This window comes from Macaca fascicularis, chromosome 8 (assembly GCF_037993035.2).
Source record: "Macaca fascicularis isolate 582-1 chromosome 8, T2T-MFA8v1.1".
Lineage (NCBI taxonomy): Eukaryota > Metazoa > Chordata > Mammalia > Primates > Cercopithecidae > Macaca > Macaca fascicularis.
This window is the reverse complement of record NC_088382.1, coordinates 65,420,796-65,444,899: the sequence shown is the minus strand read 5'-3', so window position 1 is coordinate 65,444,899 and position 24,104 is coordinate 65,420,796. Positions and strand designations below refer to the sequence as shown.

At 44.4% G+C, this 24,104-nt stretch overlaps 1 protein-coding gene and 1 pseudogene across 3 annotated transcripts in view; one reads left to right on the top strand and one right to left on the bottom strand.

Moving 5' to 3' along the window:
* LOC102134520 (myotubularin-related protein 5-like) overlaps positions 1-20,108 on the top strand; it is a 48,883-nt pseudogene extending 28,775 nt beyond the window's left edge.
* The window catches only part of XKR4 (XK related 4), a 427,714-nt gene that overhangs the window by 60,157 nt on the left and 343,453 nt on the right, over positions 1-24,104 (bottom strand). The gene's annotated exons all lie outside the window — the stretch shown is intronic.

Below are 24,104 nucleotides of genomic sequence, written 5' to 3'. Positions count from 1 at the left end.
AGTGGCATTTTGACCTCTTGGGGGATCATTCTAGAATTCCTATCCCTTCTGAGGCACTGCTTCCTAATGGTAGTTGGGAGCCCTGTGAATTCTGATACTGGCTTTTCCTTCATGTCACACATGAGCGGGTCTTGGGTGAGTGCATTAGGCAGTGGGCCTCACGTTGGGGTCCTTAGACTAACTCTATCCTTGGGAGAACTGTGAAAATGTACTTTCTGAAGCTCTACCTACTACTCACAGAATTAGATTATCTATGAGTGATTCCCAAATCAGTATGTTTTTCAAGTACCCTAAGTGAAGTAAGAGCTCATTAACATTTATGAGGTAGCCAGGTGTGGTGGCTCACACCTATAATCCCAGCATTTCAGAAGGCTGAGGTGAATGGATCACGTGAGCCAAGGAGTTCAAGACCAGCCTAAGCAACTGGCAAAACCCTGTGTCTACAAAAAATTAAAAAATTAGCAAGAGTGAGGCTGGGTGCGGTGGGTCACGCCTGTAATCCCAGCACTTTGGGAGGCTGAGGCGGGCATATCACAAGGTCAGGAGTTCAAGATCAGCCTGGCCAAGAAAGTGAAACCCTGTCTCTACTAAAAATACAAAAATTAGCTGGGCATGGTGGTGCGCGCCTATAATCCCAGCTACTTGGGAGGCTGAGGTAGAGAATTGTTTGAACCTGGGAGGTGGAGGTTGCAATGAGCCAAGATCACGCCACTGCACTCCAGCCTGGGCAGCAGAGCAAGACTCCATCTTAAATAAATAAATAAATAAATAAATAAATTAGTGAGCATGGTAGTGCACACCTGTAGCCCCAGCTACTCAGGAGGCTGAGGTAGGAGGATTGCTTGAGCTTGGGAGATTGAGGCTGCAGTGAGATCTGATCACACCATTGCACTCCAGCCTGGATGACAGAGCAAGACTTTCCCCCCTCACCCCAAAGAACCTAACAACAACAACAACAAAATAAACAAAAAACGTGTATGAATCACTGGTCTGAAATAAGACAATCCACATTTTCAGGCATGGAATTCCCCTGTATGTTGTATAATTTGGCTCACCTGCCCACAACCCTGGGCCATCACATATAGTGTGGCTATTATTCTACCTAACATTGCTCCCTGCATCTAGGGGCCATTTCACATTACTTTTGTATCAGCTGATGGGGGCAGAGGTCACCACTTTACTCTTCATTTTATCAGCAGTCATTTCCCTTACCTACTGCCTTGGTTTCCATGTACTGTTTAGTATCATTGACTATTTGTTGTATTATGTTGCATGTATTTATAGGCTCTTAGGTTATTGTTTTTAGTTGTATAACATGTCAGTATATTTTGTCTCTCCAACCGGATTTAAACTCCTTGAAGACAGAGAATGACTTTGTTTCTTTAATATTCTGGAACAGTTCCTTGCTCGGGACTCTGAGGCCAGCAGGTGTTCATTAATGCATTTTAACAGACTGGTTTTCTGCATACACACGTTCTGTTTTAGAAGAACACTCTGAAAATGTGGTGCCTGGGTGTCCAGATATAGATTACCTAATGAGATACGGGAATACAGCACTGAGTGCATGGTTCCTTCAGCACTTTGTGTGAGGGAAAGGACCATTTTGTCAGAGCCTCACTAGCATCCATAGGGATTTGTGATTAATTAAAAATGTTAGTGATCATCAGTGCCTGAGAGTCAGGGGAGATGGATACTCAGCATCTGCTCCAATAATAACTTAAATACCCCCAATTTTTGTCTATATTCTAAGCACCTGAATATCTATTTATTCTAGGAGCATCTTAAAATGATAGATGACATTTCACTTAAGCCAATGAGCATTTCCTAAAATCTCAGGAACAGATTTTTCTAGAAAAATCTTTACACTTTTTTTAAAGATGGTAGACATTGCATGTTTATGTATGTGTGTGCACAGTGTATATACAAATGTGTAGACAGTTAGAGAGGTTACCTGATTTTTAACTCTCTGTAGAGAGAGCACACTCCGGGAACATGTGCTAATTGGTGCACAGAATTTAGTCACAACTATAAAAATTAAATCCAGCCCAAGACGTAAAGTTTTATATCTTTGTGGTAACTGTCCCTCAGTGATCAGTAAGTTAGTGAGTGTGCTTGTGTTGATAAGTCTGTTTTAGGCCAGGAATGGTGGCTGATGCCTGTAATCCCAGTGCGTTGAGAGACAGAGGTGGAAAGATCCCTTGAGCCCAGGAGTTCAAGACCAGCCTAGGTAACATAGCTAGACCTTGTCTCTATAAAAATAAAATTAAATAAAATTAGCTTGATGTGGTGATGTGCTCCTGTATTCCTAGCTACTGGAGAGGCTGAGGCAGGAGATCACTGGAGCCCAGGTGTTGGAGGTTGCAATGAGCTATGATTGTGCCACTGCACTTTAGCCTGGGTGACAGAACATTATCTCATTGAACGAAAGAAGGAAAGACAGAGAGAGGGAGGGAGGGAAGAAGGGAGGAAGGTGGGGTGGGGAGAGAGAGAGAAAGAAAGAAAAAGAAAATAAGGAAGGAAGGAAGGAAGGAAGGAAGGAAGGAAGAGAGGAAAGAGAATCTGTTCTAACTTTGAGCTTAAGTGAAATTTTACCAAAGTAAACCATTAGAGCCAATATAAGATGTTTCACTACACTTGTTTATAGAAATGATCCGTATGCAAAGACATGGATCTGAAGTTTCTTTTAGAACTAAGGCAGGAATGTACTTTGGTTCCTCCGAGAAACTGGCACACTTATTCCTTTTTGAAAACAGGAACTGCATAATTGACAGTGTCTGCCTTTCTGTTTGGCTGCCAAAAACCTTAGAACCAAATTTAAAGCTCAGCTATGCCAATTATGTGGAGATTTAGCAGCTGAATATCTATGTTATTTTATCAAGTTATCTTGACATTCTGCTCATTATTTTTCAGATGCCCTCTACCTGAAATCCTTCATGGAAAAATGTGGAATGAATACATTAGCAAAATAAATAAGATAGGGTTGTTTCTTTGTGATTTAGGAGGGGTAAAGATATTGGCTGTCACAGAACCTCAATTCTCACCCACTAAACAAGAACAATAACACTTTCCTACTTCCTTCACAGGATGGGTGTGAGGATTAATTTAGGCCAGGTCAATTATAAGAAACGATTCAGAAGGAATTTTTTGCAGAGAAGGTCCCAGCTTTAAAGCTGAAGCTATATTTACTCTAAGGATTTGGAGAGGTCACTAAGGTGTGTGGGGCAGGCCAAGGAAGACTGGAGGAGAGAGTGGATTCTAGAAGACAATCAATCCAATTGGGTGAATGGAGGACTAAGGTGAGCTCATTGTCCAGGACCAATGGATCAATATTAGTGGGTGGAGTAATTGTATTCATAGTATACTAGCCCCTTTATGCCATACTTGTGCTGAGGCCCTGGTTAGAGAAAGTATACAAATTAGAAGACCTGTTTCACTAGAATCTCTATAAGATGCCGAGAACATAAGGCAACGCTTCGGTAACCAGATAATAGTGCAAAGCATAAATCTACCCTTGGTGCCTCCATTTCCTCACCCCCCATTTATTCTTCAAAATACTCCAATCTTCTTAAGGTGATCAGCCAAATTATCCTCAGGTAATAGAAATGGCTTTGAAGAAAGTTCAGTGGTGACCTCAGAATAGCGAAGTCCGGGGTTTCATCTTACAGGTCTCTCTGAAATATGACAGTGCACATCACCTTATCTACAAAGTGCTCCTGTCTGGAGTTACAGGACCCCATCCCTCTCTCTGACCATTTTTCTCCCCTTTGCTGCTGGTTCCTCTGCTGCAATCACTTTCCAACGCTCACTGAACTGGGGTCAGCCCTTAGACCTGGTCTCATTTCCCTCTATACAATTTAGGATTCTGGGTACCTTGTTTGACAAGTTATACATACTAATAATAGTCAGCATAACAATGCATGTTCATCACTTATTTTTAAAAATAGAACATATTCACATCTATCTGACTGAATTTGCATTTTGAAATGACTCCTTGAATCAGAGAGAAAAGGAACTAGCATGTGGAGAATTGTATCTAAGTCTAGATATACCCCTCAGCCTTTTCAGACACACAGATGATATCATTTATGCAGGAAAAAAATTGAGAGCTACCTATCCCCTCCATTCCTAGCGAATCTACCATCTAATCCCAGTGACCCTAAAACTGTATCTTCATCCCAGAAATTTCTCCTGACTTCTAGGCTGACACTGAACAGGATCATGATACTTGAATGTCCCTTAGGAATTCAAACTCAAATTCATTGTCTTTTCCCTCCGAATATGTTTCTTCTCTTTTGTTCATCAACCCACCAGGAGTTATTCTAGATTTATTCTCCTGTCTGCCTCACTGTGTTTGTGTCTGTTCTCATGTTGCTATAAAGAAATACCTAAAGTTGGGTAATTTATAAAGAAAAGAGGTTTAATTGTCTCACAGTTCTGCAGGCTGTACAGGAAGTGTGGTGCCAACATTTGCTTCTGGGGAGGCCTCAGGAAGCTTCCAGTTATGGCAGAAGGCAAAGGGAGAGCTGGCACATCACATTGCAAGAGCAGGAACAAGAGGGGGTGGGGAAGATCCCAGAACTTACTAAGGGAGAACTTACTCATTACCAAGGGGATGGTGCTAAACTATTCATGAGGGATCTGCCCCATGATCCAATCAGCTCCCACCAGGCCCCACCTCCAACACTGGGCATCACATTTCAGGATGAGATTTGGAGAGGACAAACATTCAAACCATATCACCCACATTTGCATCTGGCCTCCAAATTGCCTATATTTCTGTGTCATGCTTTACAGCTCTGTTCCTTCCTCTAAATCCATGGCCTTCGCATGTTAGTGAATATCAGAATCCCCGGGAGGGCTCGGTACAACACAGATGGTTGGGCCCCATCTCTGAGTTTCAGATTCCATGTGGATGCGCACTCTAACAAGTTCCCACACCGGGCTGAATAAGGCTGGTTGAGGGGAAAAGGGTGGGCAGTCACACTTTGGGAAACACAGACTTAACTCATTACTCTTAGTGCTTTGTTTCGTCTCTAATCCTTTCCTACTTGTCCTAGGTAATAGTCTCTTTAATTTCCTCACCCCACCTCACGAAACTCCAGTGTTTCCTCTCTACCAGTACTGCCTGATAGAACTTTCTGTGAGGACGGAAATATTCACATGCACTGTCCAACACAGCTGCCACTAGCCACATGTAGGTACTGAACACTTCAAATGTGGCTGCTGCCCTCAAGGAACTGAATTCTCAATTATTAAATAGTTATTTAATTTTCAATGTGGCTAGTGGCTACTGTATTGGATGCTGCAACTCTATATTGTTGTCAGACCCTTCCAGGACGAGAGTCTATTCACATTTCTTCTTTATTTAAAATGTCCTGATGGTGCCACATCGTCTACAGATTAAAGGTAAGGATTATAGTGTGATTCGTGTCTAGCTTTGAAATCAGGCGGACCTGAGTTCGAAACGGCTGCGATATTTAATAGCCATGTTGCTTTAGGTAAGTGAGTTAATCATTGATCTCAGTTTCCTTGTCAATGTAAATTACTTATTATAGTGATCGTAGAAAGTGATCAGTAGGCAGGATCTGTAAATCATAATGAGAAGCTGATACATACTCACTAATAATAATGATAATGATAGTTATTGCTCCAAACTTCTTTGTAAGACATGTAAGTCCCTTCATAACTGGGGGCTTGCCTTGCTTAAAAAATTTTATTTTGATATATCTTGTGTATTAGTCTGTTTTCACGCTGCTGACAAAGACATACCTGAGACTTGACAATATAAAAAGAAAGAGGTTTAATGGACTCACAGTTCCACATGACTGAGGAGGCCTCACAATCATGGTGGCGTGTCTCATGTGGTAGCAGACAAGAGAAGAGAAATAGAGCCAAGTGAAAGGGGTTCCCACTTATCAAACCATCAGATCTCATGAGACTTATTCACTACCACGAGAACAGTATAGGGGAAATTGCTGCCATGATTCAATTATCTCCCACTGGGTCCCTCCCACAACGCCAGGGAATTATGAGAGCTACAATTCAAGATGAGATTTGGGTGGGGACACAGTCAAAAACCATATCACCTTGTCTTGTACCTTAACTTCTAGAATTCTAATTTGTTTGCATTTACCCCCAATATTATCAAATGAACGTATGCTTCTGTGCCTTTGGTAATAATGGTTCTTTGCTAGTCCACCCTGGTGAAAATTACTTACCTTTTTACATTAAGCCCATAGGGTTACTTTATCTATGAAACCCTTTACTTTCCCCTATTACATCAGATAGAGCTGAGGACCTCCTCCTTTGTGTCTACAGTGCACCATTTCTATCATGGCAATTTTTATTGCACTTATTTGTCCATGTGTAATTCCTTCTCCCAGACTGCATTTCTAGAAAACAGGGCCATTTTAAATATTTCAACTCTTAGGACCCAGTACATGATACATTGCAGGCTCTGAAAACCTGTCTGTTGAGTGAATGACTGACCAGGTCCTGTTAAAGGGCAGAACTCGGTAGTTTCCTGAGCAATAGAAAACCATTCAAATCTTTAGTATAAGATTTGTTCCTAATTAGCTCATAGCTTACAGTCAGCCTACTGGCTTTGCTGATCCTTAGAAGTGGAAGATGGGAATAGAGCCGCCCAAGATTCCGTACAGCTCTAACACACTCAATCCTCATTGTCTTCTACATAGACTTTTAATTTTTTTTAAGTTCTACTGTATTACACTAACATGGAATATATTATTTTGGCACCAATGAAAATATTGTTTCTTGGAAGTAGGATACAGATTTAAAGTGATTACTTGTTATTTTTTGTTTGTTTTAGCTAAAGTCAATATCCCAACATTTACAGAAACTTTAAACACTGAAAATAGAAATTCAAAATCAACCCTAAAAGGCAGGAAATGGCAAAATAGAGTGTGTGATCAGGAAATATTAATAGCAAGGATCTTGGGAGGCTAAGACACTGGGCATAAGCACGGGGAAGACAAAAAGAAGTGTGAAAAGCCAGATTAAGACATATTGTGGAGGGGTTTCATTGCCATTGTTCTTAATCTAACAAAAAATAGGGAACCACAGGAATGTCAACCTGGCTATGGTGTTTTGGAGTCATTGTATCAGGAAACTTGAAGAAGATAAAGAACTTTCAACATTGAGTCCTGGAGGGACACATTGTGGCTCAGAAACTAATGTGTTTGGAGGAATTGGAAAAAGGCAGGGAGACAGATGTTGCAGTTGACAAATATTCTGGCCTTAGATACTGATTAGCTATGGGGCGAGGGAAAGATGATGAAAAATTATTCCTTTCTTCTGCCTGCATACCAAGGACTATGGTACAAATCCAATAAATATGGAAACCAAGTAGTTTGAGAGGGATAGCAAGAGTTTGGTTTTGAATATTTGACTTGGAAGTGACAATGGAATGTCTCACAAGAATGCACAGTCAGAATCTGAAAACTAAAAGAGGAAAAACCTTGAAGGCAAGATTTCAGACTGGGAATTTGAAAAGGGCAAAGAAAGAATATAAGTAGAAAACCTCGAGTCAAACATCAAGACAATCAGAGTGTTAGATTTCACCGGAACCTTAGAGATCAGCTTGTTTCACTTTTTCATTTTATAGATGAGGACATTTAATGCCTGAGACTTCAAGGAAGGTTTAAGAAACTTATATCCTTATATTATGATTCATTCATCTATGAAAAAAGGAGAGATTTGAGCCAACTTTTTAATAGATACAAGCTGATTTTGTTTCTGTCAAGGAAATGCTTCATCATTATTTTTTAAATACAGCAGGGAGAAGTGATCTTGCCTAAAAGCCATACTTTCTTGATTATCCAATGTATTTTTTTAAAATAAGACATGTTTTAGGTCCCATATTAAGAAAAAAATATTAGATAAATATGGAAATCGTGCTCAGAGATGGGGATAAAACTCAAGATCAAAACTAAATACTTTAGAAAAAGTTGGTTTCATACTTCTGTCTGTTTTCAAATACTCAGAGCTATAATCTGACAGCCCAAGACAAGAAATGAAAAAAATAATTGAAGCTGACACCTTGGGTCCTGAAAGCTAACAGAATGATGTGGTATATTTCCCACAACCAAGTCATTTAGAGGAATGATACATTCATCTCTCTGGCTGGATATCTTAGGTTAAGAATTGGTTTACATAACAATCAGAAGATGGATGGGCAGTGCATTATGAGAAACATCTTTGTACATGATTTCCCACTCTATAGTTCCTGTCTTCTATGATGGAAACTGGAAATCCCGTTTGATTTATTTGCTTCTCTCTTTTTAGAAATGAAAAGTGCAAACAATATGTTAAAGCATAAAAAAGAAACCATAAATGTTAATAGATCTGATTATGAAAGTTAAAAATTTTTACATGGCATAAGGCTCCGTAACCCAATTTTTAAGACACCGAAAGAAAATACTATAGAAACCATAAATAGTAAATATTCTGAATATTCAACATGAGGTTATTAAAAGACAGGTAACAGAGAATTACCCTTAGAGGAAAACAACCACATAAATTGAATGGTAATTTGCAAAAGAAAACAAAACCTGCCAAAGGCCATAATAATCTTACTATTAATCAAAGAATTTAATACTTGTTCTCTCACTGTCACAATCTCTGCCCAGTGGTCCCAAGACAACAATATTTGCCTGTCTTTGGCAAAGATTAAGCATAATGGTAATACCCAGTGTTGGGGAAATTAGCACTTTACCGATGGGGTATAAATGTTCTTCAGAAAATTTGGCAATTTAAATTATAATCTTAACAAATGTGCAAATTCTTTGTGCAAGGGAGATTTCTAAGATGGTCCCCAGTCCCCACTCTCGCCAATCCCTAACTCAGTACACACACCTGTGCAATCCACTCCCCTTGAGTGAGGGAGAGACTGTGGATATGAAGGGATAGCACTCCTGTGATTGTGTTACAGACTACGGCAAAGGTTAAGAGAGTTTGCAAATGTAATGAAGGTGCCTAATCAGTTGACTTTGAGTTAACCAAAAGGAAGATTATCCTCAATGGGCCTGGTCTAACCAAATGAGCTCTTTAAAAAAGAGTTTGGAGGCAAGTGACAGGAAGCAGGAACAGATGCTGTCCGTTGGCTTTGGAGACACACACTGTCCTATTGTGGCAATGGCTACATGGCAGAGAATGGCGACTGAGCTCTAGGAGCTGACAGTTCTATCACCACAGGGACCTGCATTCTACCAGCCACAGGGAGCTTGGGAAGGACCCTGTGCCCAGATGAGACTGCAGTCTTGGCTGACACCTTGAATGCAGCCTTGTGAGACACAGAGTGGAAAACCCAGCCAAGTCCTGCCTAGATCCCTGACCCACAGAAACTGTGAGGTCACAAACATGTGCTGTTTTAAGCTGCTGAGTCTGTGGTAATTTGTTTTACAGCAATCAAAAACTAATAAATTTTTTATTAAATAACTTAGCCCAATCTTGAGAATTTATCCTGAGGTATTAATCAGATACCCAAATAAAAAATATATGTATAAGGATGTTTATTTTAGAATCATTTACTGATAAAATACTAGAAACAACCTAAAACTCCAGTCATAGTAGACTGATTCAACACATTCTGGTATATCATATATTATGTGGAAAGATTTAAACCAAAGTGGCAACTGATTATATGGATGGTAAGATGGTAAAGAATGTGCTTTTCCATACTTCTTGTTTTTATTTTCTTTGATAAATATCTAATGGTTTTTAAAACAGCCTCATTGATGCATAATTTAATGCCATAATATCCACTTGTTTTAAGCACATGATTCAATGATTTTGAAAAAATTTATTCAGTGGCACAACCAATGTCATAATCCGATTTGAGAATACTCTATCACTCCAAAATCCCTTATGCCTGTTTGCAGTCAATTCTCACTTCCATCCCGTTTCAGACAGCCACTGATCTGCTTTCTGTTTCTGGGGTTTTACCTTTTTTGGAATTTTCGTGTAATGGGAGTAATACAATAGGGAGTCTTTGTGTATGGTTTCTTTTATTTATCAGATTTTTTAGGTTCATTTTATTGTTGTATCTATCAGTTGTTATTCCTTCGTATTGCTGAATAGTATTCAATTGTATAAATATACTATACTTTGTTTATGCATTCACCAGTTGATAGGCATTTGTTTTTTTGTTTTTTTTTTTTTAGTATTTGGCTATTATGAATAATTCTGCTAGAAATATTTGTGGATAAAACTTTGTATGGATATATTTCATTTCTCTTGAGAAGATACCTAGGAATGGAATTACTGGGTCATACATTAATATTATTAATATTTAACTTAAAAAAAACCCCATAAAACTGTTTTCTACAGTGACTGTACCATTTTACTTCATCACTAGCAATGGATAAGAGTTCTAGTTTCTTCACATTCATACCAACACCTGGTATTGTCAGTCTTTTTTATTGCAGTCATTATAGTGGGTGTGTGCTTTTAATTTACATTTCTCTAATTACTAAAGATGTTTAGTATCTTTTCATGAGCTTGTGAGCAATTTCTGTGTATGTGGTTTTTTGGTTTTTTTTTTTTTTGGTGAAATGTCTGTTCAGAACTTTTATCATTTTTATTGAATTGTTTGATATATTATTGAGTTGTAAGAGTTATTAATGTATTCTGGATACAAGTCCTTTATTAGATATGTTATTTTCAAATATTTTATTTCAGTCTATGGTTTTCTTTATTTTTCTAAAGTTGGCATTTGAAAAGCAGAATTTTTAAATTTTTATGAAGTTCAATTTCCAATTATATTATTTAATGAGTCACACTTTTGGTATCCAATCAAATAAAATTTTGCCTAAATTAAGGTCAGAAAGATTTTCTTCTGTTGTATTCTAAAATTATATAGTTTTAGCTCTTACATTTAGGTCTATGTTCTATTTTGGAGTAGTTTTTGTGTCTAATATAAGCCAAGGATTTATGATCATTTTTTTCTCATGAATATTCAATTGTTTTAGCATCATTTGTTGAAACCACTCTCCTTTTCCATTGAATTGTCTTGGTCCCTTTGTCAAAACTCAATTGACCATAAAGGTGAGAGTTTATTTCTGGACTCTATATTCTGTTCCTTTGATTTATTTGCCTGTCTTTATTACTCCAATATTATTACACTCTTGATTACTGTAGCTTTATGGCTGGTATCAAAATTAGTCAGTGTGATATGAACAGGAGGTACTAGGTAGAAAAAGGTGGGGTCCCTGGTGAGGGCTCCACCCTCAAGCCTGGACCTGTGACCTAAAGTGAGAATGTGCATTTCTGTTATCCCACTTGAATATTCCCTTTTCCAAAACCACCAAGGCCTGCCCTACTCCCCATCCTGCACCCATAAAAACCCTAGGCTACTGGCAGAGGGGCAGAGCAGCGCAGCAGAGAAGAGAAGCAGCAGCTTGACGTCAGTGAGAAGCAGCTTGATTTCAGAGGGACAGCTTGATGGTGGGATCTCAGAGAAGAGTTTGTCTGGGGATATTCCCAGCTGAACTCCAGGGGAAGACCACCTTTCCACTCTATTCCCTTTCCAGCTCCCCATCCCACTGAGAGCCACTTTCATTGGCAGTAAAATCCTCTGCATTTACCATCTTCAATTCGTTCATGCAACCTGATTCCTCCTGGATGCCGGACAAGGTCCCAGGTGTGGGTGCAAGAGGCTGTCACACTGACCCTCCACTGAGCTGTCCAATACTTAAGCCATCCACGGGTGGAAAAACTAAAAGAGCACACTGTAACGCATGCCCTCTGGGGCTCCAGGGGTCATGGGCAACTCCTAGACACTGCCACGGGACCACGTGGAGTTCTGCTCCTGCTGGTTGCCCAGAAGCACTCATCCTAGCCTCTGCACCCACTCACCTGCGTGCTTCCCCTCCCATGAGGGGTTGAGACCTGTGGGCTGAGTAAACAAGCCAATCCCTTCACAAGTCTCATGAAGGGATCAAGGGAATGATCTCATTTCAAATGTACATTCACCAAATTTGTATTTCTTATTCAAACCTGTTTAGGCTATTCTAAGTATTTTCCATTGCCATATACTTTTTTTTTTTTTTTTTTGATCAGCTTGTCCATGTCTATGAAAAAATGCTCCTGGAATTTTCATATGGATTGAGTTTCAGCTATAGATCAACCTGGGGAGAACTGTCATATTAACAATATTGTTTTTCAATCAATGAGCATGGTACATCTCCTTTCATTTAGATCTTTAAATTTCTCACAGTGATGTTTTATGATTTTTAGTGTGTAGCTCTACCTCAGGTTAATGCTAACATAATTCCAGTAAAATACAGCAACTTTAATATAGTTCCATTTCTTTCCTCTTCTTTGAGTTATTAGTGTCATAAATAAATAAACATACATATCCATAAATCTAACTCTGTGTGTATGTATAACATACTTAACAATAAAACTTTACAATAACGTTTAAAATGTCTATTTTCAAAAGGAAATTAAGTGGAAAAGGGGTCTTTCAATCTGCCTACATTTTACCACTTCCAGTGCTTTTCATTCCTCCCCATGAATTTTAGTTTCTGTCTGGGTATGTTTTATTAAGCCTAAGGTGCTGGGAATATTTTATTAAGCCTAAACTGCTTCCTTTAGTGATGCTTCTAGGTCGAATCTTCTAGTAATGCATTTTCTCAGTTTTTGTTTACTTGGAAATGTGTTTATTTTGCTTTTATTTTTTGGGGAATAGTTTCAATGGACACAGAATTCTTGGTTGAAAGTTAAAAATATTCAGCATGGCCGGGCACGGTGGCTCATCCTGTAATCCCAGCACTTTGGGAGGTCAAGGTGGGCAGATCACGAGGTCAGGAGTTCCAGACCACCCTGGCTAACACGGTGAAAACCCATCTCTACTAAAAATACAAAAAATTAGCTGGGCGTGGTGGCGGCGCCTGTAGTCCCAGCTACTCAGGAGGCTGAGGCAGGAGAATGGCATGAACCTGGGAGGCGGAGCTTGCAGTGAGAGGAGATTGCTCTACTGCACTCCAGCCTGGGTGACAGAGCAAGACTCAGTCTCAAAAAAAAAAAAAAAAAAGGAAAAAGAAATCAGCACTTGAATATGTCATTTTACTGCTTCTTGGTCTTCACTGTTTATAGTGATAAGTCAGCTATTAAGTCAGCAGGAGCAGAACTCCATGTGGCAGTGTCTAGGAGTTGCCCATGACCCCTGGAGCCCCAGAGGGCATGCGTTACAGTGTGCTCTTTTAGTTTTTCCACCCGTGGATGGCTTAAGTATTGGACAGCTCAGTGGAGGGTCAGTGTGACAGCCTCTTGCACCCACACCTGGGACCTTGTCCGGCATCCAGGAGGAATCAGGTTGCATGAACGAATTGAAGATGGTAAATGCAGAGGATTTTATTGCCAATGAAAGTCATATTTTTTTCCATACCTGATGAGTCATTTTTTCTCTTACTTTTTTCAAGATTTTCTCTTTGTATTTGTATTTCAGTCATTGATTATGATGTGTCTAGATGTGAATTCTGATATGCTTATCTTATTTTGGGTTTGTGGAGCTTTTAATATTTGTAGACAGCCTTTCATCAAATTTTGGAGGATTTTAGCTATTATTTTTTCACATAAATGATTTTCCCCTTCCTCTCTCTTTTTTACTTCTGGGACCCTTATTTCACATATGTTGGTAGGCTTAACATTGCCCCACATGCCTCTGATGCTATGCTTATTCAAAAAAAGGTCTGTACTTTTCAAATTGAGATGTTTCTACTGAACTATATTTCAGTTTACTGCTTCTTTCGTCCCTAATCTCAAATTTGCTGTTGATACAACAAGCAAAATCTTCATATTGAAAATAGTTTTCAACTCTGGAATTTCTATATGGTTCTTTTTCACTTCCAATATTTGGGTTCTATTTCTCTGTAAAGATTATTTATTGAATCATAGACATCATGCATTTTGTTAATTATTTGTTTGCCAAATACATCATCTAGATCTACTCTGAGTCAATTTCTTTTTTTCTTTTTATTTCTTTCTTTCTTTTCTTTATTTCTTTTTTATGAGACAGAGTTTCACTCTTGTTGCCCAGGCTGGAGTGCAATGGCACAATCTCAGTTCACTATAAGCTCCGCCTCCCAGATTCAAGTGATTCTCCTGCCTCAGCCTCTCGAGTAGCTGGGATGACAGATGCATGCCACCACGCCAGGCTAATTTTGTATTTTTAGTAGAGACAGGGTTTCTCCATATTGGTCAGGCTGGTCTCGAAATCCTCACCTCAGGTGATCCACCCGCCTTGGCCTCCCAAAGTGCTGGGATTACAGCCTTGAGCCGCTGTGCCCGGCTGCTACTCTGAGTCAATTTCTATTGATTACTTTTTTTCCTGAGTATGGATCATACTTTCCTAATTATTTGCATGCTTAGTAATTGTTTTGCCCAAAAAGGGAAATTTTAGATAATATATTATGTCAACTCTGAATTCTGATTAATTTTTCTGAAGAGGAATACACCAACCTTTGTTGCTGTCCTCACCGACATCAACTCTGAATGCCACTACTGCGCTGCTTGACCTTCTGGGAGCCGGTGGAGCCTTCACAACAGGAAACAATGCGTGCTGAGGATGCCACAGAAAGGGAGGAAAAGGAGGATGAGGGAGGCCAGATGCACCTGTCGCCCACAGAGCCTGCCCCATATACCCAGATGTTTGCCCCAAAGATGCTGGTGCTGGTGTAGCGACTTGACCACACAGAGGTGTTCAGGAATGGCTTCGGCCTCATCTATGCCATCCACATGGAGGGCCTGAATGTGTTCCCAGGGAATGTAATTAGGAACCTGCTGACGTGCACCGTGCCCCTGGCTGGGAGCTCGCAGAGGACGATCTCTTTGGGGGCTGGTGATTGGCAGGTCATCCAGACTCCACTGGCCGACTCGCTGCCCATCAGCAGCTGCAGCGTGGCTCTGCTCTTCTGCCAGCTGGACATCACCAATGTGCTGTCTTTGTCCTGTGTCGCCCTCACAGAGCACAAGGTTCTCTTCCTGTCCCCTAGCTACCAGCAGCTCGCTGATGCCTGCAGGGGCCTCCTGGCATTGCTGTTTCCTCTCAGATACAGCTTCACCTATGTGCCCATCCTGCCGGCCCAGCTGCTGGAGGTCCTCAGCACACCCATGCGCTTCATCATCGGGGTCAACGCGGCCCTCTAGGCAGAGACCAGGAGCTGCTAGATGTGATCGTTGCTGATCTGGATGGAGGGACGGTGACCATCCCTGAGTGTGTGCACATTCCACCCTTGCTAGAGCCACTGCAGAGTCAGACGCACAGTGTTCTGAGCATGGTCCTGGACCTGGAGCTGGAGTTGGTTGACCTTGCCTTCCCTCCACCCACGACGTCCCCCTCCTCCCTGAAGATGCAGGACAAAGAGCTGCATGCCATCTTCCGTCGGCTCTTCGATCGGCTGCTGCAGGGCTATCTCTGGTGCCTGCACGTCATGCGCATTCACCCGGAGCCTGTCGTCCATTTCCATAAGGCAGCCTTCCTGGGCCAGTGTGGGCTGGTGGAGGACGCTTTCCTGATGAAGGTGCTGGAGGGCATGGCTTTTGCTCTCTTCATGTTGGAGTGTGGGGTCCCGTACCGCCCCACGGAACTGTTTGATGAGCTGATGGCCCACGAGGTGGCATGCAGGCGGGCGGATGAGAACCACCCCCAGTGTGTCCTGCGTCACATCCAGGAACTGGTGGAGCAGCTCTACAAGAACGAGAACCTGTACCCAGACTTGGCGATGCACAAGGTACAGAGGTGGGTGAGAGCAGCCATCTGCGATGGGCGCCCCAGCCCTTCCCCTAGCTGGATGAGGGCACCATGCAGCGGATCGTGGACCAGGCTACTGCCAAGATGCAAGGGGCACACCTAGCCACGAAGGCTGAAAGGAGGACCACAGGGCCCTCAGGGGCCCGCATGACTGCCATACTGGAGCGGTGCAGAGGGCTGCAGGTCAATAGCGCTGGCCGGCTGGAGGTTGTGGGCAATTGCATCTCCCATGAGTTTGAGGGGAAGATGCTTGAGGCCAAGAAGCTGCTCCCAGCCGTGCTGAGGGCCCTGAAGAGGCGAGCTGCCCGCCGCTGCCTCGCCCAGGAGCTGCACCTGTATGTGCAGCAGAACTCGGCCGTCCTGGATAACCAGCAGTTTGACTTTGTCATCCATATGATGAACTGCTGCCTGCAGGACTGCACTTCTCTGGACGAGCATGACATCTTGGCTGCTCTGCTGCCTCTGGTCACGAAGCTGGAAGCTGAGCCGGAGGGGTGAGGCAGTTCTCTTACAGCTGTGTGCAGGAGCACGTGGTGTGAAGCATGCCAGAATTCTGGGAGGCCATGTTCTATTGGGACATGCAGACTCAAATCTGGGCCCTGTACCTGGAGCCAATCAAGGACCAGGCCCCTGCCCAGGAGGTTGGGGAGGCACCTTCCCAGGAGGACGAGCAAGCACTCTGCCCTAGACGTGGCTTCTGAGCAGTGGTGCCTGTGGCCATCCTTGAGCGGTGAGAAGCAGCAGGAACTGATGCAGAAAGAGGAGAGCATGGTGTTCAGCCAGGCCATCCACTATGCCAACCGCATGAGCTACCTCCTGCTGCCCCTGGACAGCAGCAAGAGCCTCCTGCTTCAGGAGCTCCCAGGTTGGGTGACCTAGAGAGTGCCAGCAACAGCCTGGTCCCCAACAGCATGGCTGGCAGTGTGGCTAAGAGCTATGACACGGGGAGTGGCTTTGAGGACACAGAGACCTGCAATGTAGCTGGGGCTGTGTTCTGCTTCATCAATCGCTTTGTGGACAAGGTTTGCACAGAGAGTGGGGTCACCAGTGACCACCTCAAGGGGCTGCATGTCATGGTGCCAGACATCATCCAGATGCACATCGAGACCCTGAAGGCTGTGCAGCGGGAGAACTGGAGGCTGATGCCCACCCAGAAACCAAAGCTACTGAGGCCGCGCCTGCTGTCTGGTGAGGAGTGTGTGCTGGACGGCCTGCGCATCTACCTGCTACCGGATGGGCGTGAGGAGGGTGCTGGGGGCAGTGCAGGGGGGCCAGCACTGCTCCCAGCTGAGGGCGCCGTCTTCCTCATCACGTACCACGTCATCTTCACAGGGATGCTCACAGACCCCCTGGTGGGGAAGCAGGTGGTGTTCCGCTCCTTCCCGGTGGCCGCGCTGACCAAGGAGAAGTGTATCAGCGTCCAGACCCCTGTGGACCAGCTCTTGCAGGATGGGCTGCAGCTGCGCTCCTGCACATTCCAGCTGCTGAAAATGGCCTTTGATGACGAGGGGGGGTCTGACAGTGTCGAGCCCTTCTGCAAGCAGCTGCATAAGCTACGGTACACGCTGGATGTCAGGGCCACCTTATCCTTCATCCTGGGCTCTGCCTACACACTGGGCAGGCCACCCCGTGTCACCAAGAACAAGGGTCTTTCTCTCAGAACGCTGTCCCGGAACCTGGTTAAGAATGCCAAGAAGACCATTGGGCGGCAGCATGTTGCTCGCAAGAAGTACAACCCCCCAAGCTAGGAGCGCTGGGGCCAGCCCCCTGAGGACCAGGAGGATGAGATCTCAGTGTCTGAGTAGCTGGAGCCCAACATGCTGACCCCGTCCTTAGCCCTGAAGCCCTCAGACCGCATGACCGTGAGCAGCCTCCTGGTGGAAAGGACTTGCTGCCGCGATTACCAGTATCTCGGCCTGGGCACCCTGAGCAGCCGCCTGAGCTGGGTCAAGTCTGAATCCTTCTGCATTTCTCCGGTCAGCCGCATGTATGCCATCTGCTGCAGCTACCCGGGGCTGCTGATCGCGCCCCAGAGTGTCCAGGACAACGCCCTGCAGCGCGTGTCCCACTGCTACCGCCAGAACTGCTTCCCCGTGGTCTGCTGGGGCAGCGGGCGGTCCAAGGCAATGCTGCTGCGTTCTGGGGGCCTGCATGGCATAGGTGTCGTCGGCCTCTTTAAGGCCCAGAACGCACCTTCTCCAGGCCAGTTCCAGGCGGACTTGAGTAGTGTGGAGCAGAAGAAGTACCTGCAGGCTGTGGTCAGCTCCATGCCCCGCTACTCCGGTGCATCCGGACGCAACACACTTAGCGGCTTCTCCTCAGCCTACATGGGCAGCCACATTCCCAGCCCCAGAGCCAGGGTCACCACACTGTCCAACCCCATGGCAGCCTCAGCCTCCAGACTGACTGCACCTTGAGGTAAGTGGGGGCAGTGTCAGGATTAGTGGGCGCAGCAGTGGGCTTGGTGCCAATGTGGGCACCTGGCTAGCTGGCAGAGACGTGCTGGCCCCACCCCAGGCCAACGGGTGCCCCCTGCCCCCCAACCAGGACTTCCTGTGGCTGCAGCGAGCAGCCCTCTACATCCTCGGGGACAAAGTCCAACTCAAGAGTGTGAGGCCAGATCCTTTGCAGCAGTGGGAGCTGGTGCCCACTGAGGTATTCCAGGAACGGCAGGTGAAGGCTAGCTTCAAGAAGCTGCTGAAGGCATGTGTCCCAGGCTGCTCTGCTGCTGAGCCCAGCCTAGCCTCCTTCCTGCCCTTGCTGGAGGACTGGAGTGGCTGATTCAGATCCACTAGCTGCTGCAGGTGTTGGTGCTGGTGGGGAGCTCCTGTACTCAAGCTCCTCCGTGCTGATGGGCCTGGAGGACGGCTGGGCCATCACCACGCAGGTGGTATCCTTGGTGCAGCTGCTGTCAGACCCCTTCTACCGCATGCTGGAGGGGTTCTGCCTGCTGGTGGAGAAGGAGTGGCTGTCCTTCAGTCATCGTTTCAGCCACTGGAGAGACCACATTCTGGCTGGACAGAGCAGCAGCTTCACACCATCTTCCTGTAGTTCCTGGACTGCCTACACCAGGTCCACCTGCAGTTCCCCACTGAGTTTGAGTTCAGCCAGTTCTACCTCAAGTTCCTTGGCTACCACCATGTGTCTCGCTGTTTCCGGACCTTCCTGCTGGACCCTGACTATGAGCACATTGAGCTGGGGCTGCTGTAAGAGAAAGGGCAGCGCAGGAGCCAGCTGCCTCGCAGGTCTGTGTGTGGACCGGATGAGCAAGAGGACACCCATGTTCCACAATTACATGCATGCACCCGAGGACACAGAGGTCCTGCGGACCTACAGCAATGTGTCCAATCTGAAGGTGTAGGACTTCTACACTGAGGAGATGCTGGCCGAGGGCCCTCCCTATGACCAGAAACTGGCCCAGGGGCCCCCGAGCCCCAAAGGAAGAATGGTCTGAGGGAGGCACTCCCCAGAGCAGGCGCAGTATGGTGTGGCCTGCTACCACAGCTGCCTCGGAGCCCAGCCTGACGCCATCTCACGCCTGCTGGAGGAGCTGCAGAGGCTGGAGACAGAGCTGGGCTGACCTGCTGAGCGCTGGAAGGACACCTGGGAACGGATGAGGCTGCACAGTGCCTCGAAGCCCGGCCAGATGGACGTGGCACCCCTAGCTGCCTCCTAGCATCCCCTGCACCCCACCACCGCTGCTCGCTGGTTATGTACCAGCAGGAGGAACCCCTGGGCTCCACCCTGAGCCTCAGCCTGGAGAGGGACCAGAGAAGTGGCTCGACCGCATCTGGCTCCCACCAGGCTGCCCACTGCAGCACCAGCACCCTGTACAGCCAGTTCCAGACAGCTGAGAGTGAGAACAGGTCCTATGAGGGCACTCTGTACAAGAAGGAGGACTTCATGAAGCCTTGGAAGGCCCGCTGGTTCATGTTGGACAAGACCAAGCACGAGCTGCGCTACTACGGCCACCGTGTGGACACTGAGTGCAAGGGTGTCATGAACCTGGTGGAGGTGGAGGCTGTGGCACCTGGCACGTCCACCAAGGGCGCCCCTAAGAGCGTGGATGAGAAGGCCTTCTTTGACGTGAAGACAACACGTCTCGTTTACAACTTTTGTGCCCAGGACGTGCCCTCGGTCCAGCAGTGGGTGGACCGGATCCAGAGCCGCCTGTCGGAGGCCTGAGCCTTCCGGACTTGCCTGGCTGCTCTGCTTCCAGTCGTTACCGAAACACTAGGGGTGCGCAGGGCCGCCCTGGCCGTGTTTACAGCCCCGGCCCGGCCCTCGGCAGTATTGAGGCCCCGAGCCCCCAGCACTTGTGTGTACAGGCCCGGTCCCTGCCCCGCCCCGCCCCGCCCTGCCCGGCCGGCCCTAACTTATTTTGGCGTCACAGCTGAGCACCGTGCCGGGAGGTGGCCAAGGTACAGCCCACAATGGGCCTGTAAATAGCCCAGCCAGCCGGCTGCAGGCGAGTTGTTTCTAGAATCAGAGTCTATATAAAGAGAGAACTACCGCAAATAAAATAAAATAAAATAAGAATAAATATCTCAATTTATCACCTTTCATCAATTTTCGACAATTTTGTCCAACTTTATATGTTATTATTTTTTTAACCTGAGAGGATTTGCTAATCTCTTAATACCACCATGGCTAAAAGTTCAAGTCATTTATTATTTATATAATAAGTCATAACATTGGATTTTAGGGCTACTGGAAGAGTTCAATGCTAAATGCTCTTTTGGGTATGTAAGGCCTCAATCACAGAGCCACAGGCAGTTGCTTATCCTTCCACTGACACTCTCTTTATTTTTCTTTATTTGTAGTAATTTTGTTTATTTGTATACATGGCTGTCTTGGTTGGTTCACCATGGTTCTTTACGATGCTAGGAATAGACATAATGCACAACATGTGGCTTCTAGCTTCATCTCTGCTCTATGAAGCAAAGCTTCAGCCAACCAGGTTGACTACTGCATTTTAATTGATTATTGTTATGTAGGGCATGTGGGAGATCTTTAGTGGGAGAGATGAATAGTGGGCAGGAAACCAGAAAACCAAGGATTATAATAACCTTACTAAAAAGTAGAAATCCACTAAGAGAAAAATAAATAAAATGTGCTAGTTAGCAAACTCCACCTGCAGCCTCTTCCCCAAACCACATTTTCCTCACTGATTAAACCCATCTCACTTATGAGCTAGACATTACGCAGATGTGCAGATTTTGGCTTAATTAATCAAAATCCAGTAGCATGGGTTTGCCTGGATTCATTTTGATTGCAAAAATCCCTTCAATCAGTGACTTGTAAAAGAAATGTTCAGATTTTCAAGACTAAATTTTGTTTTTCACAAAACGTTTTTCATTTCATTGATTGGTACTTGTGCACACCGCATCTTGTTCTCTGGCTAGAAGTCCAGGTGTATGGGAAGAAGACGGCTTTATTGAGTCACTGTTTTCCAGAGCAGTGACTATTTTATGTGAATAAAATGAAGTTTAATAAATTGCCAGGCTTATGAATAGAAACTTATAAAGCAGAGAAGAGGAAATCGATTCCTGGCAACCTAAAAATATACCAAAGAAAGAAAGAAACTGCAAAATTGTACAAGCTTGGCTGTTCCCACTTTTGCTGTTCTTTTTAGCAAACTTGACAGGCAGTTTGCTTGCCAGCGAGCTTTGTAACTGGGGCTGACTCAATCTTGGGAGTGAGGGTGGGGGCTCGGTGTCATTCACTCGCCAGCTGACATCGTATCAAAGTATTTGACAGGCACAATTTACTGTGAGAGGTTAATGTTACCTTTCTTTAAAATGAATAGTTTAATAAACCAAGGATCAAAACTGACTTAAAGAAGTCTCAAATTCCCCAGTCTCAGACTCCTAATTCTTCAGCTAGAAAGAAAAGGAGCTTATAGGCTGTCCCTTAAAATTCTACAGGTTAGAAAAGACAGTATTCTTAAAATGAAGTTATCAAGAAAAAATGTCTTGCCTGAATTTTATTGCAGTCTTTAACAGAACTGCTGGTGATTAGCGGTTTCTTTTCTGTGAAGGGAGGACTACAGGGCTTTTATATAGTAGTGGACAGATATCATTTCATGGTACTCCACAAACTTTTAATGAAGGAATAATGATAATAGTAGATAGTGATACTAACATAGCTGTACAGAACAGTGTAAAAGAATCAAAGGACTTGTTGAATGGAAACTTTACTTCCACCCCTGTTATTATGTGGGGTCTTCCCTTTCTTTCTTGGCCAACCTTTTTGAAAGGCTCGTCTGTGTGTGTTATCTTCCCTTTCTCCCCTCTCAGGTATAATAAGAGCCCTAGGGTCCATCTGCCGTCTATGATCTCAACCTTGGAATGATGCACGGATTTGGCTCTCACTTTCTATCTAATTTATTAAGAAGTCATATCCTCTTTTCAGTCTTGCCACATAGAATGGTTCCTAATATTCTTTTGTGTTCACCTACCTTTTAATTATCAGCAATTCCTAGAGTTGGCTTTGATTCTTTCTCGGCTGACAGATCATAAAGGTCCTATCCAGATCACTGGATCATATAGGTCTAGATTTGTGTATTTTTACTATTAGTTGCTTCATTCCTTTTTTTCCCCTCCCAATCAGGTAGGCTATACCATCATTTCAAAAAAATTGGGTGAAAGATAGGACTAAGTTACTTCTCTGGGGTGAATGAATTTTTCCCTATCCAATTTTTCTAAACAGAGGGATTGAGGTTTTTGACAATAAGCATACGGTTGAGGCAGGCACCATTGCTCTTCTGTAAGAGTTTGCTCTTTGAAGATTCACTGTCTTTCACTCTGTAAATGTCCATTGACCTAAGTGGTCGTTTCCTTGGATAATTGCAGGAATCTCTTTCAGAAGATACTGTCTGGCAAAAGTTTTGCTTGTCATTGAGTAGGTGTTTGTCTGATGGTGAAAACATAAAGCCACTGTCCCCTAAACTTTATTGGGCAAGCTGGTCACAATGGAACTACTACTGATCCCCTCTTGAAATTGGTCACTTAGCCAGGTACAGTGGCTCACGCCTGTAATCTCAGCACTTTGGGAGGCCGAGGCGGGCAGATCTCCTGAGCTCAGGAGTTCGAGACCAGCCTGGGCAACATGGTGAAACCTCACCTCTACTAAAATACAACAACAAAAAAATTGGCCAGGCCTGGTGGTGTGTGCCTGTAATCCCAGCTACTGGGGAGGCTGAGGCAGGAGAATCACTTGAGCCCCGGAGATGGAGGTTGCAGTGAGCTGAGGTTGCACAACTACACTTCAGCTTGGGCTACACCTCAAAAAAAAAAAAAGAAAAAGAAAAAAAAAAAAAGAAAAGAAATCAGTCAGTTAAAGTTTTTGATTCATCTCCCAGTGCCAAAACCCTGGCAGAATGGCTGTGCCTACTGAGAGGTTGAGCCCCTGTTATGCACATTGTAACATGTGGATAAAAGTTCCAAGGTTAGTTAGCCTGCACTGGGCCAGGTACCTCCACGTGATGGTTGAGTTGAACTTTCAGCATAGCTTTTTTCTGCCTTCCTGGGAATAAAGCTATAGTTTCAGGGTGGGGGTTGAGCCAAGTATCGGGGTGGAGTGAGGCAGGAGGACGAAGTGCAGCAGCACAGAGGCTGCAGGTTGGGAATGGTAATCTCTCACTGGCTCAGTCCATCAGTCAGCCCTTCGGACAGAAATGGCTCAGAGCTCCAGACAGCCAAGGAGATTTTTCTTTGGAAGATTCTCAGAAGCATACAGTCGGAGGCCTTTTCTGTTAGATTTGGCTTATGCAGCTGGCATTGCTGACAGCATGGCAGCTGATTTAGCAAGGCTTGGTATTGAATGCCTGTGTACATGAGTAACAATGCCTGAAATAACATTGTTGCTACTCTTACTGTGGTAACAGTTACTCTTACAATTGTTTTTCTCATTATCTCAAAGGCTTTTTGTGTGTGATGGAGAAGGGACAGATGGTATCTTCTGATTTGACTAGGGGCAATAGTGGCCAATCAGCAGGCTAAGTGGGAAGGATCCCACCCTAATCTCCCGCCCTAGATAGCACATGCTCTGAGGAACCACTTTTATCTTATCTGTTCATGGTTTAAAAACTTACCCTGCAGACATAATTTCAGGCCAGAAAGTTTAAACTCTGATTTCCAGGGCCTTTTCTCTTAGGGAGAAAATATTTTGCAAGTTTTCCTTAGTTCGGGAAAGCGCTCATATTAACGGGGCAGACATATTCATATAGTCACTTTATATAAAATTAAATACATATAAAATAATCAGAGTATAGTGCCCTTCTGTGATTCGCCTCTCCCACCCAACATTGTGTTTTAAACATTCATACATG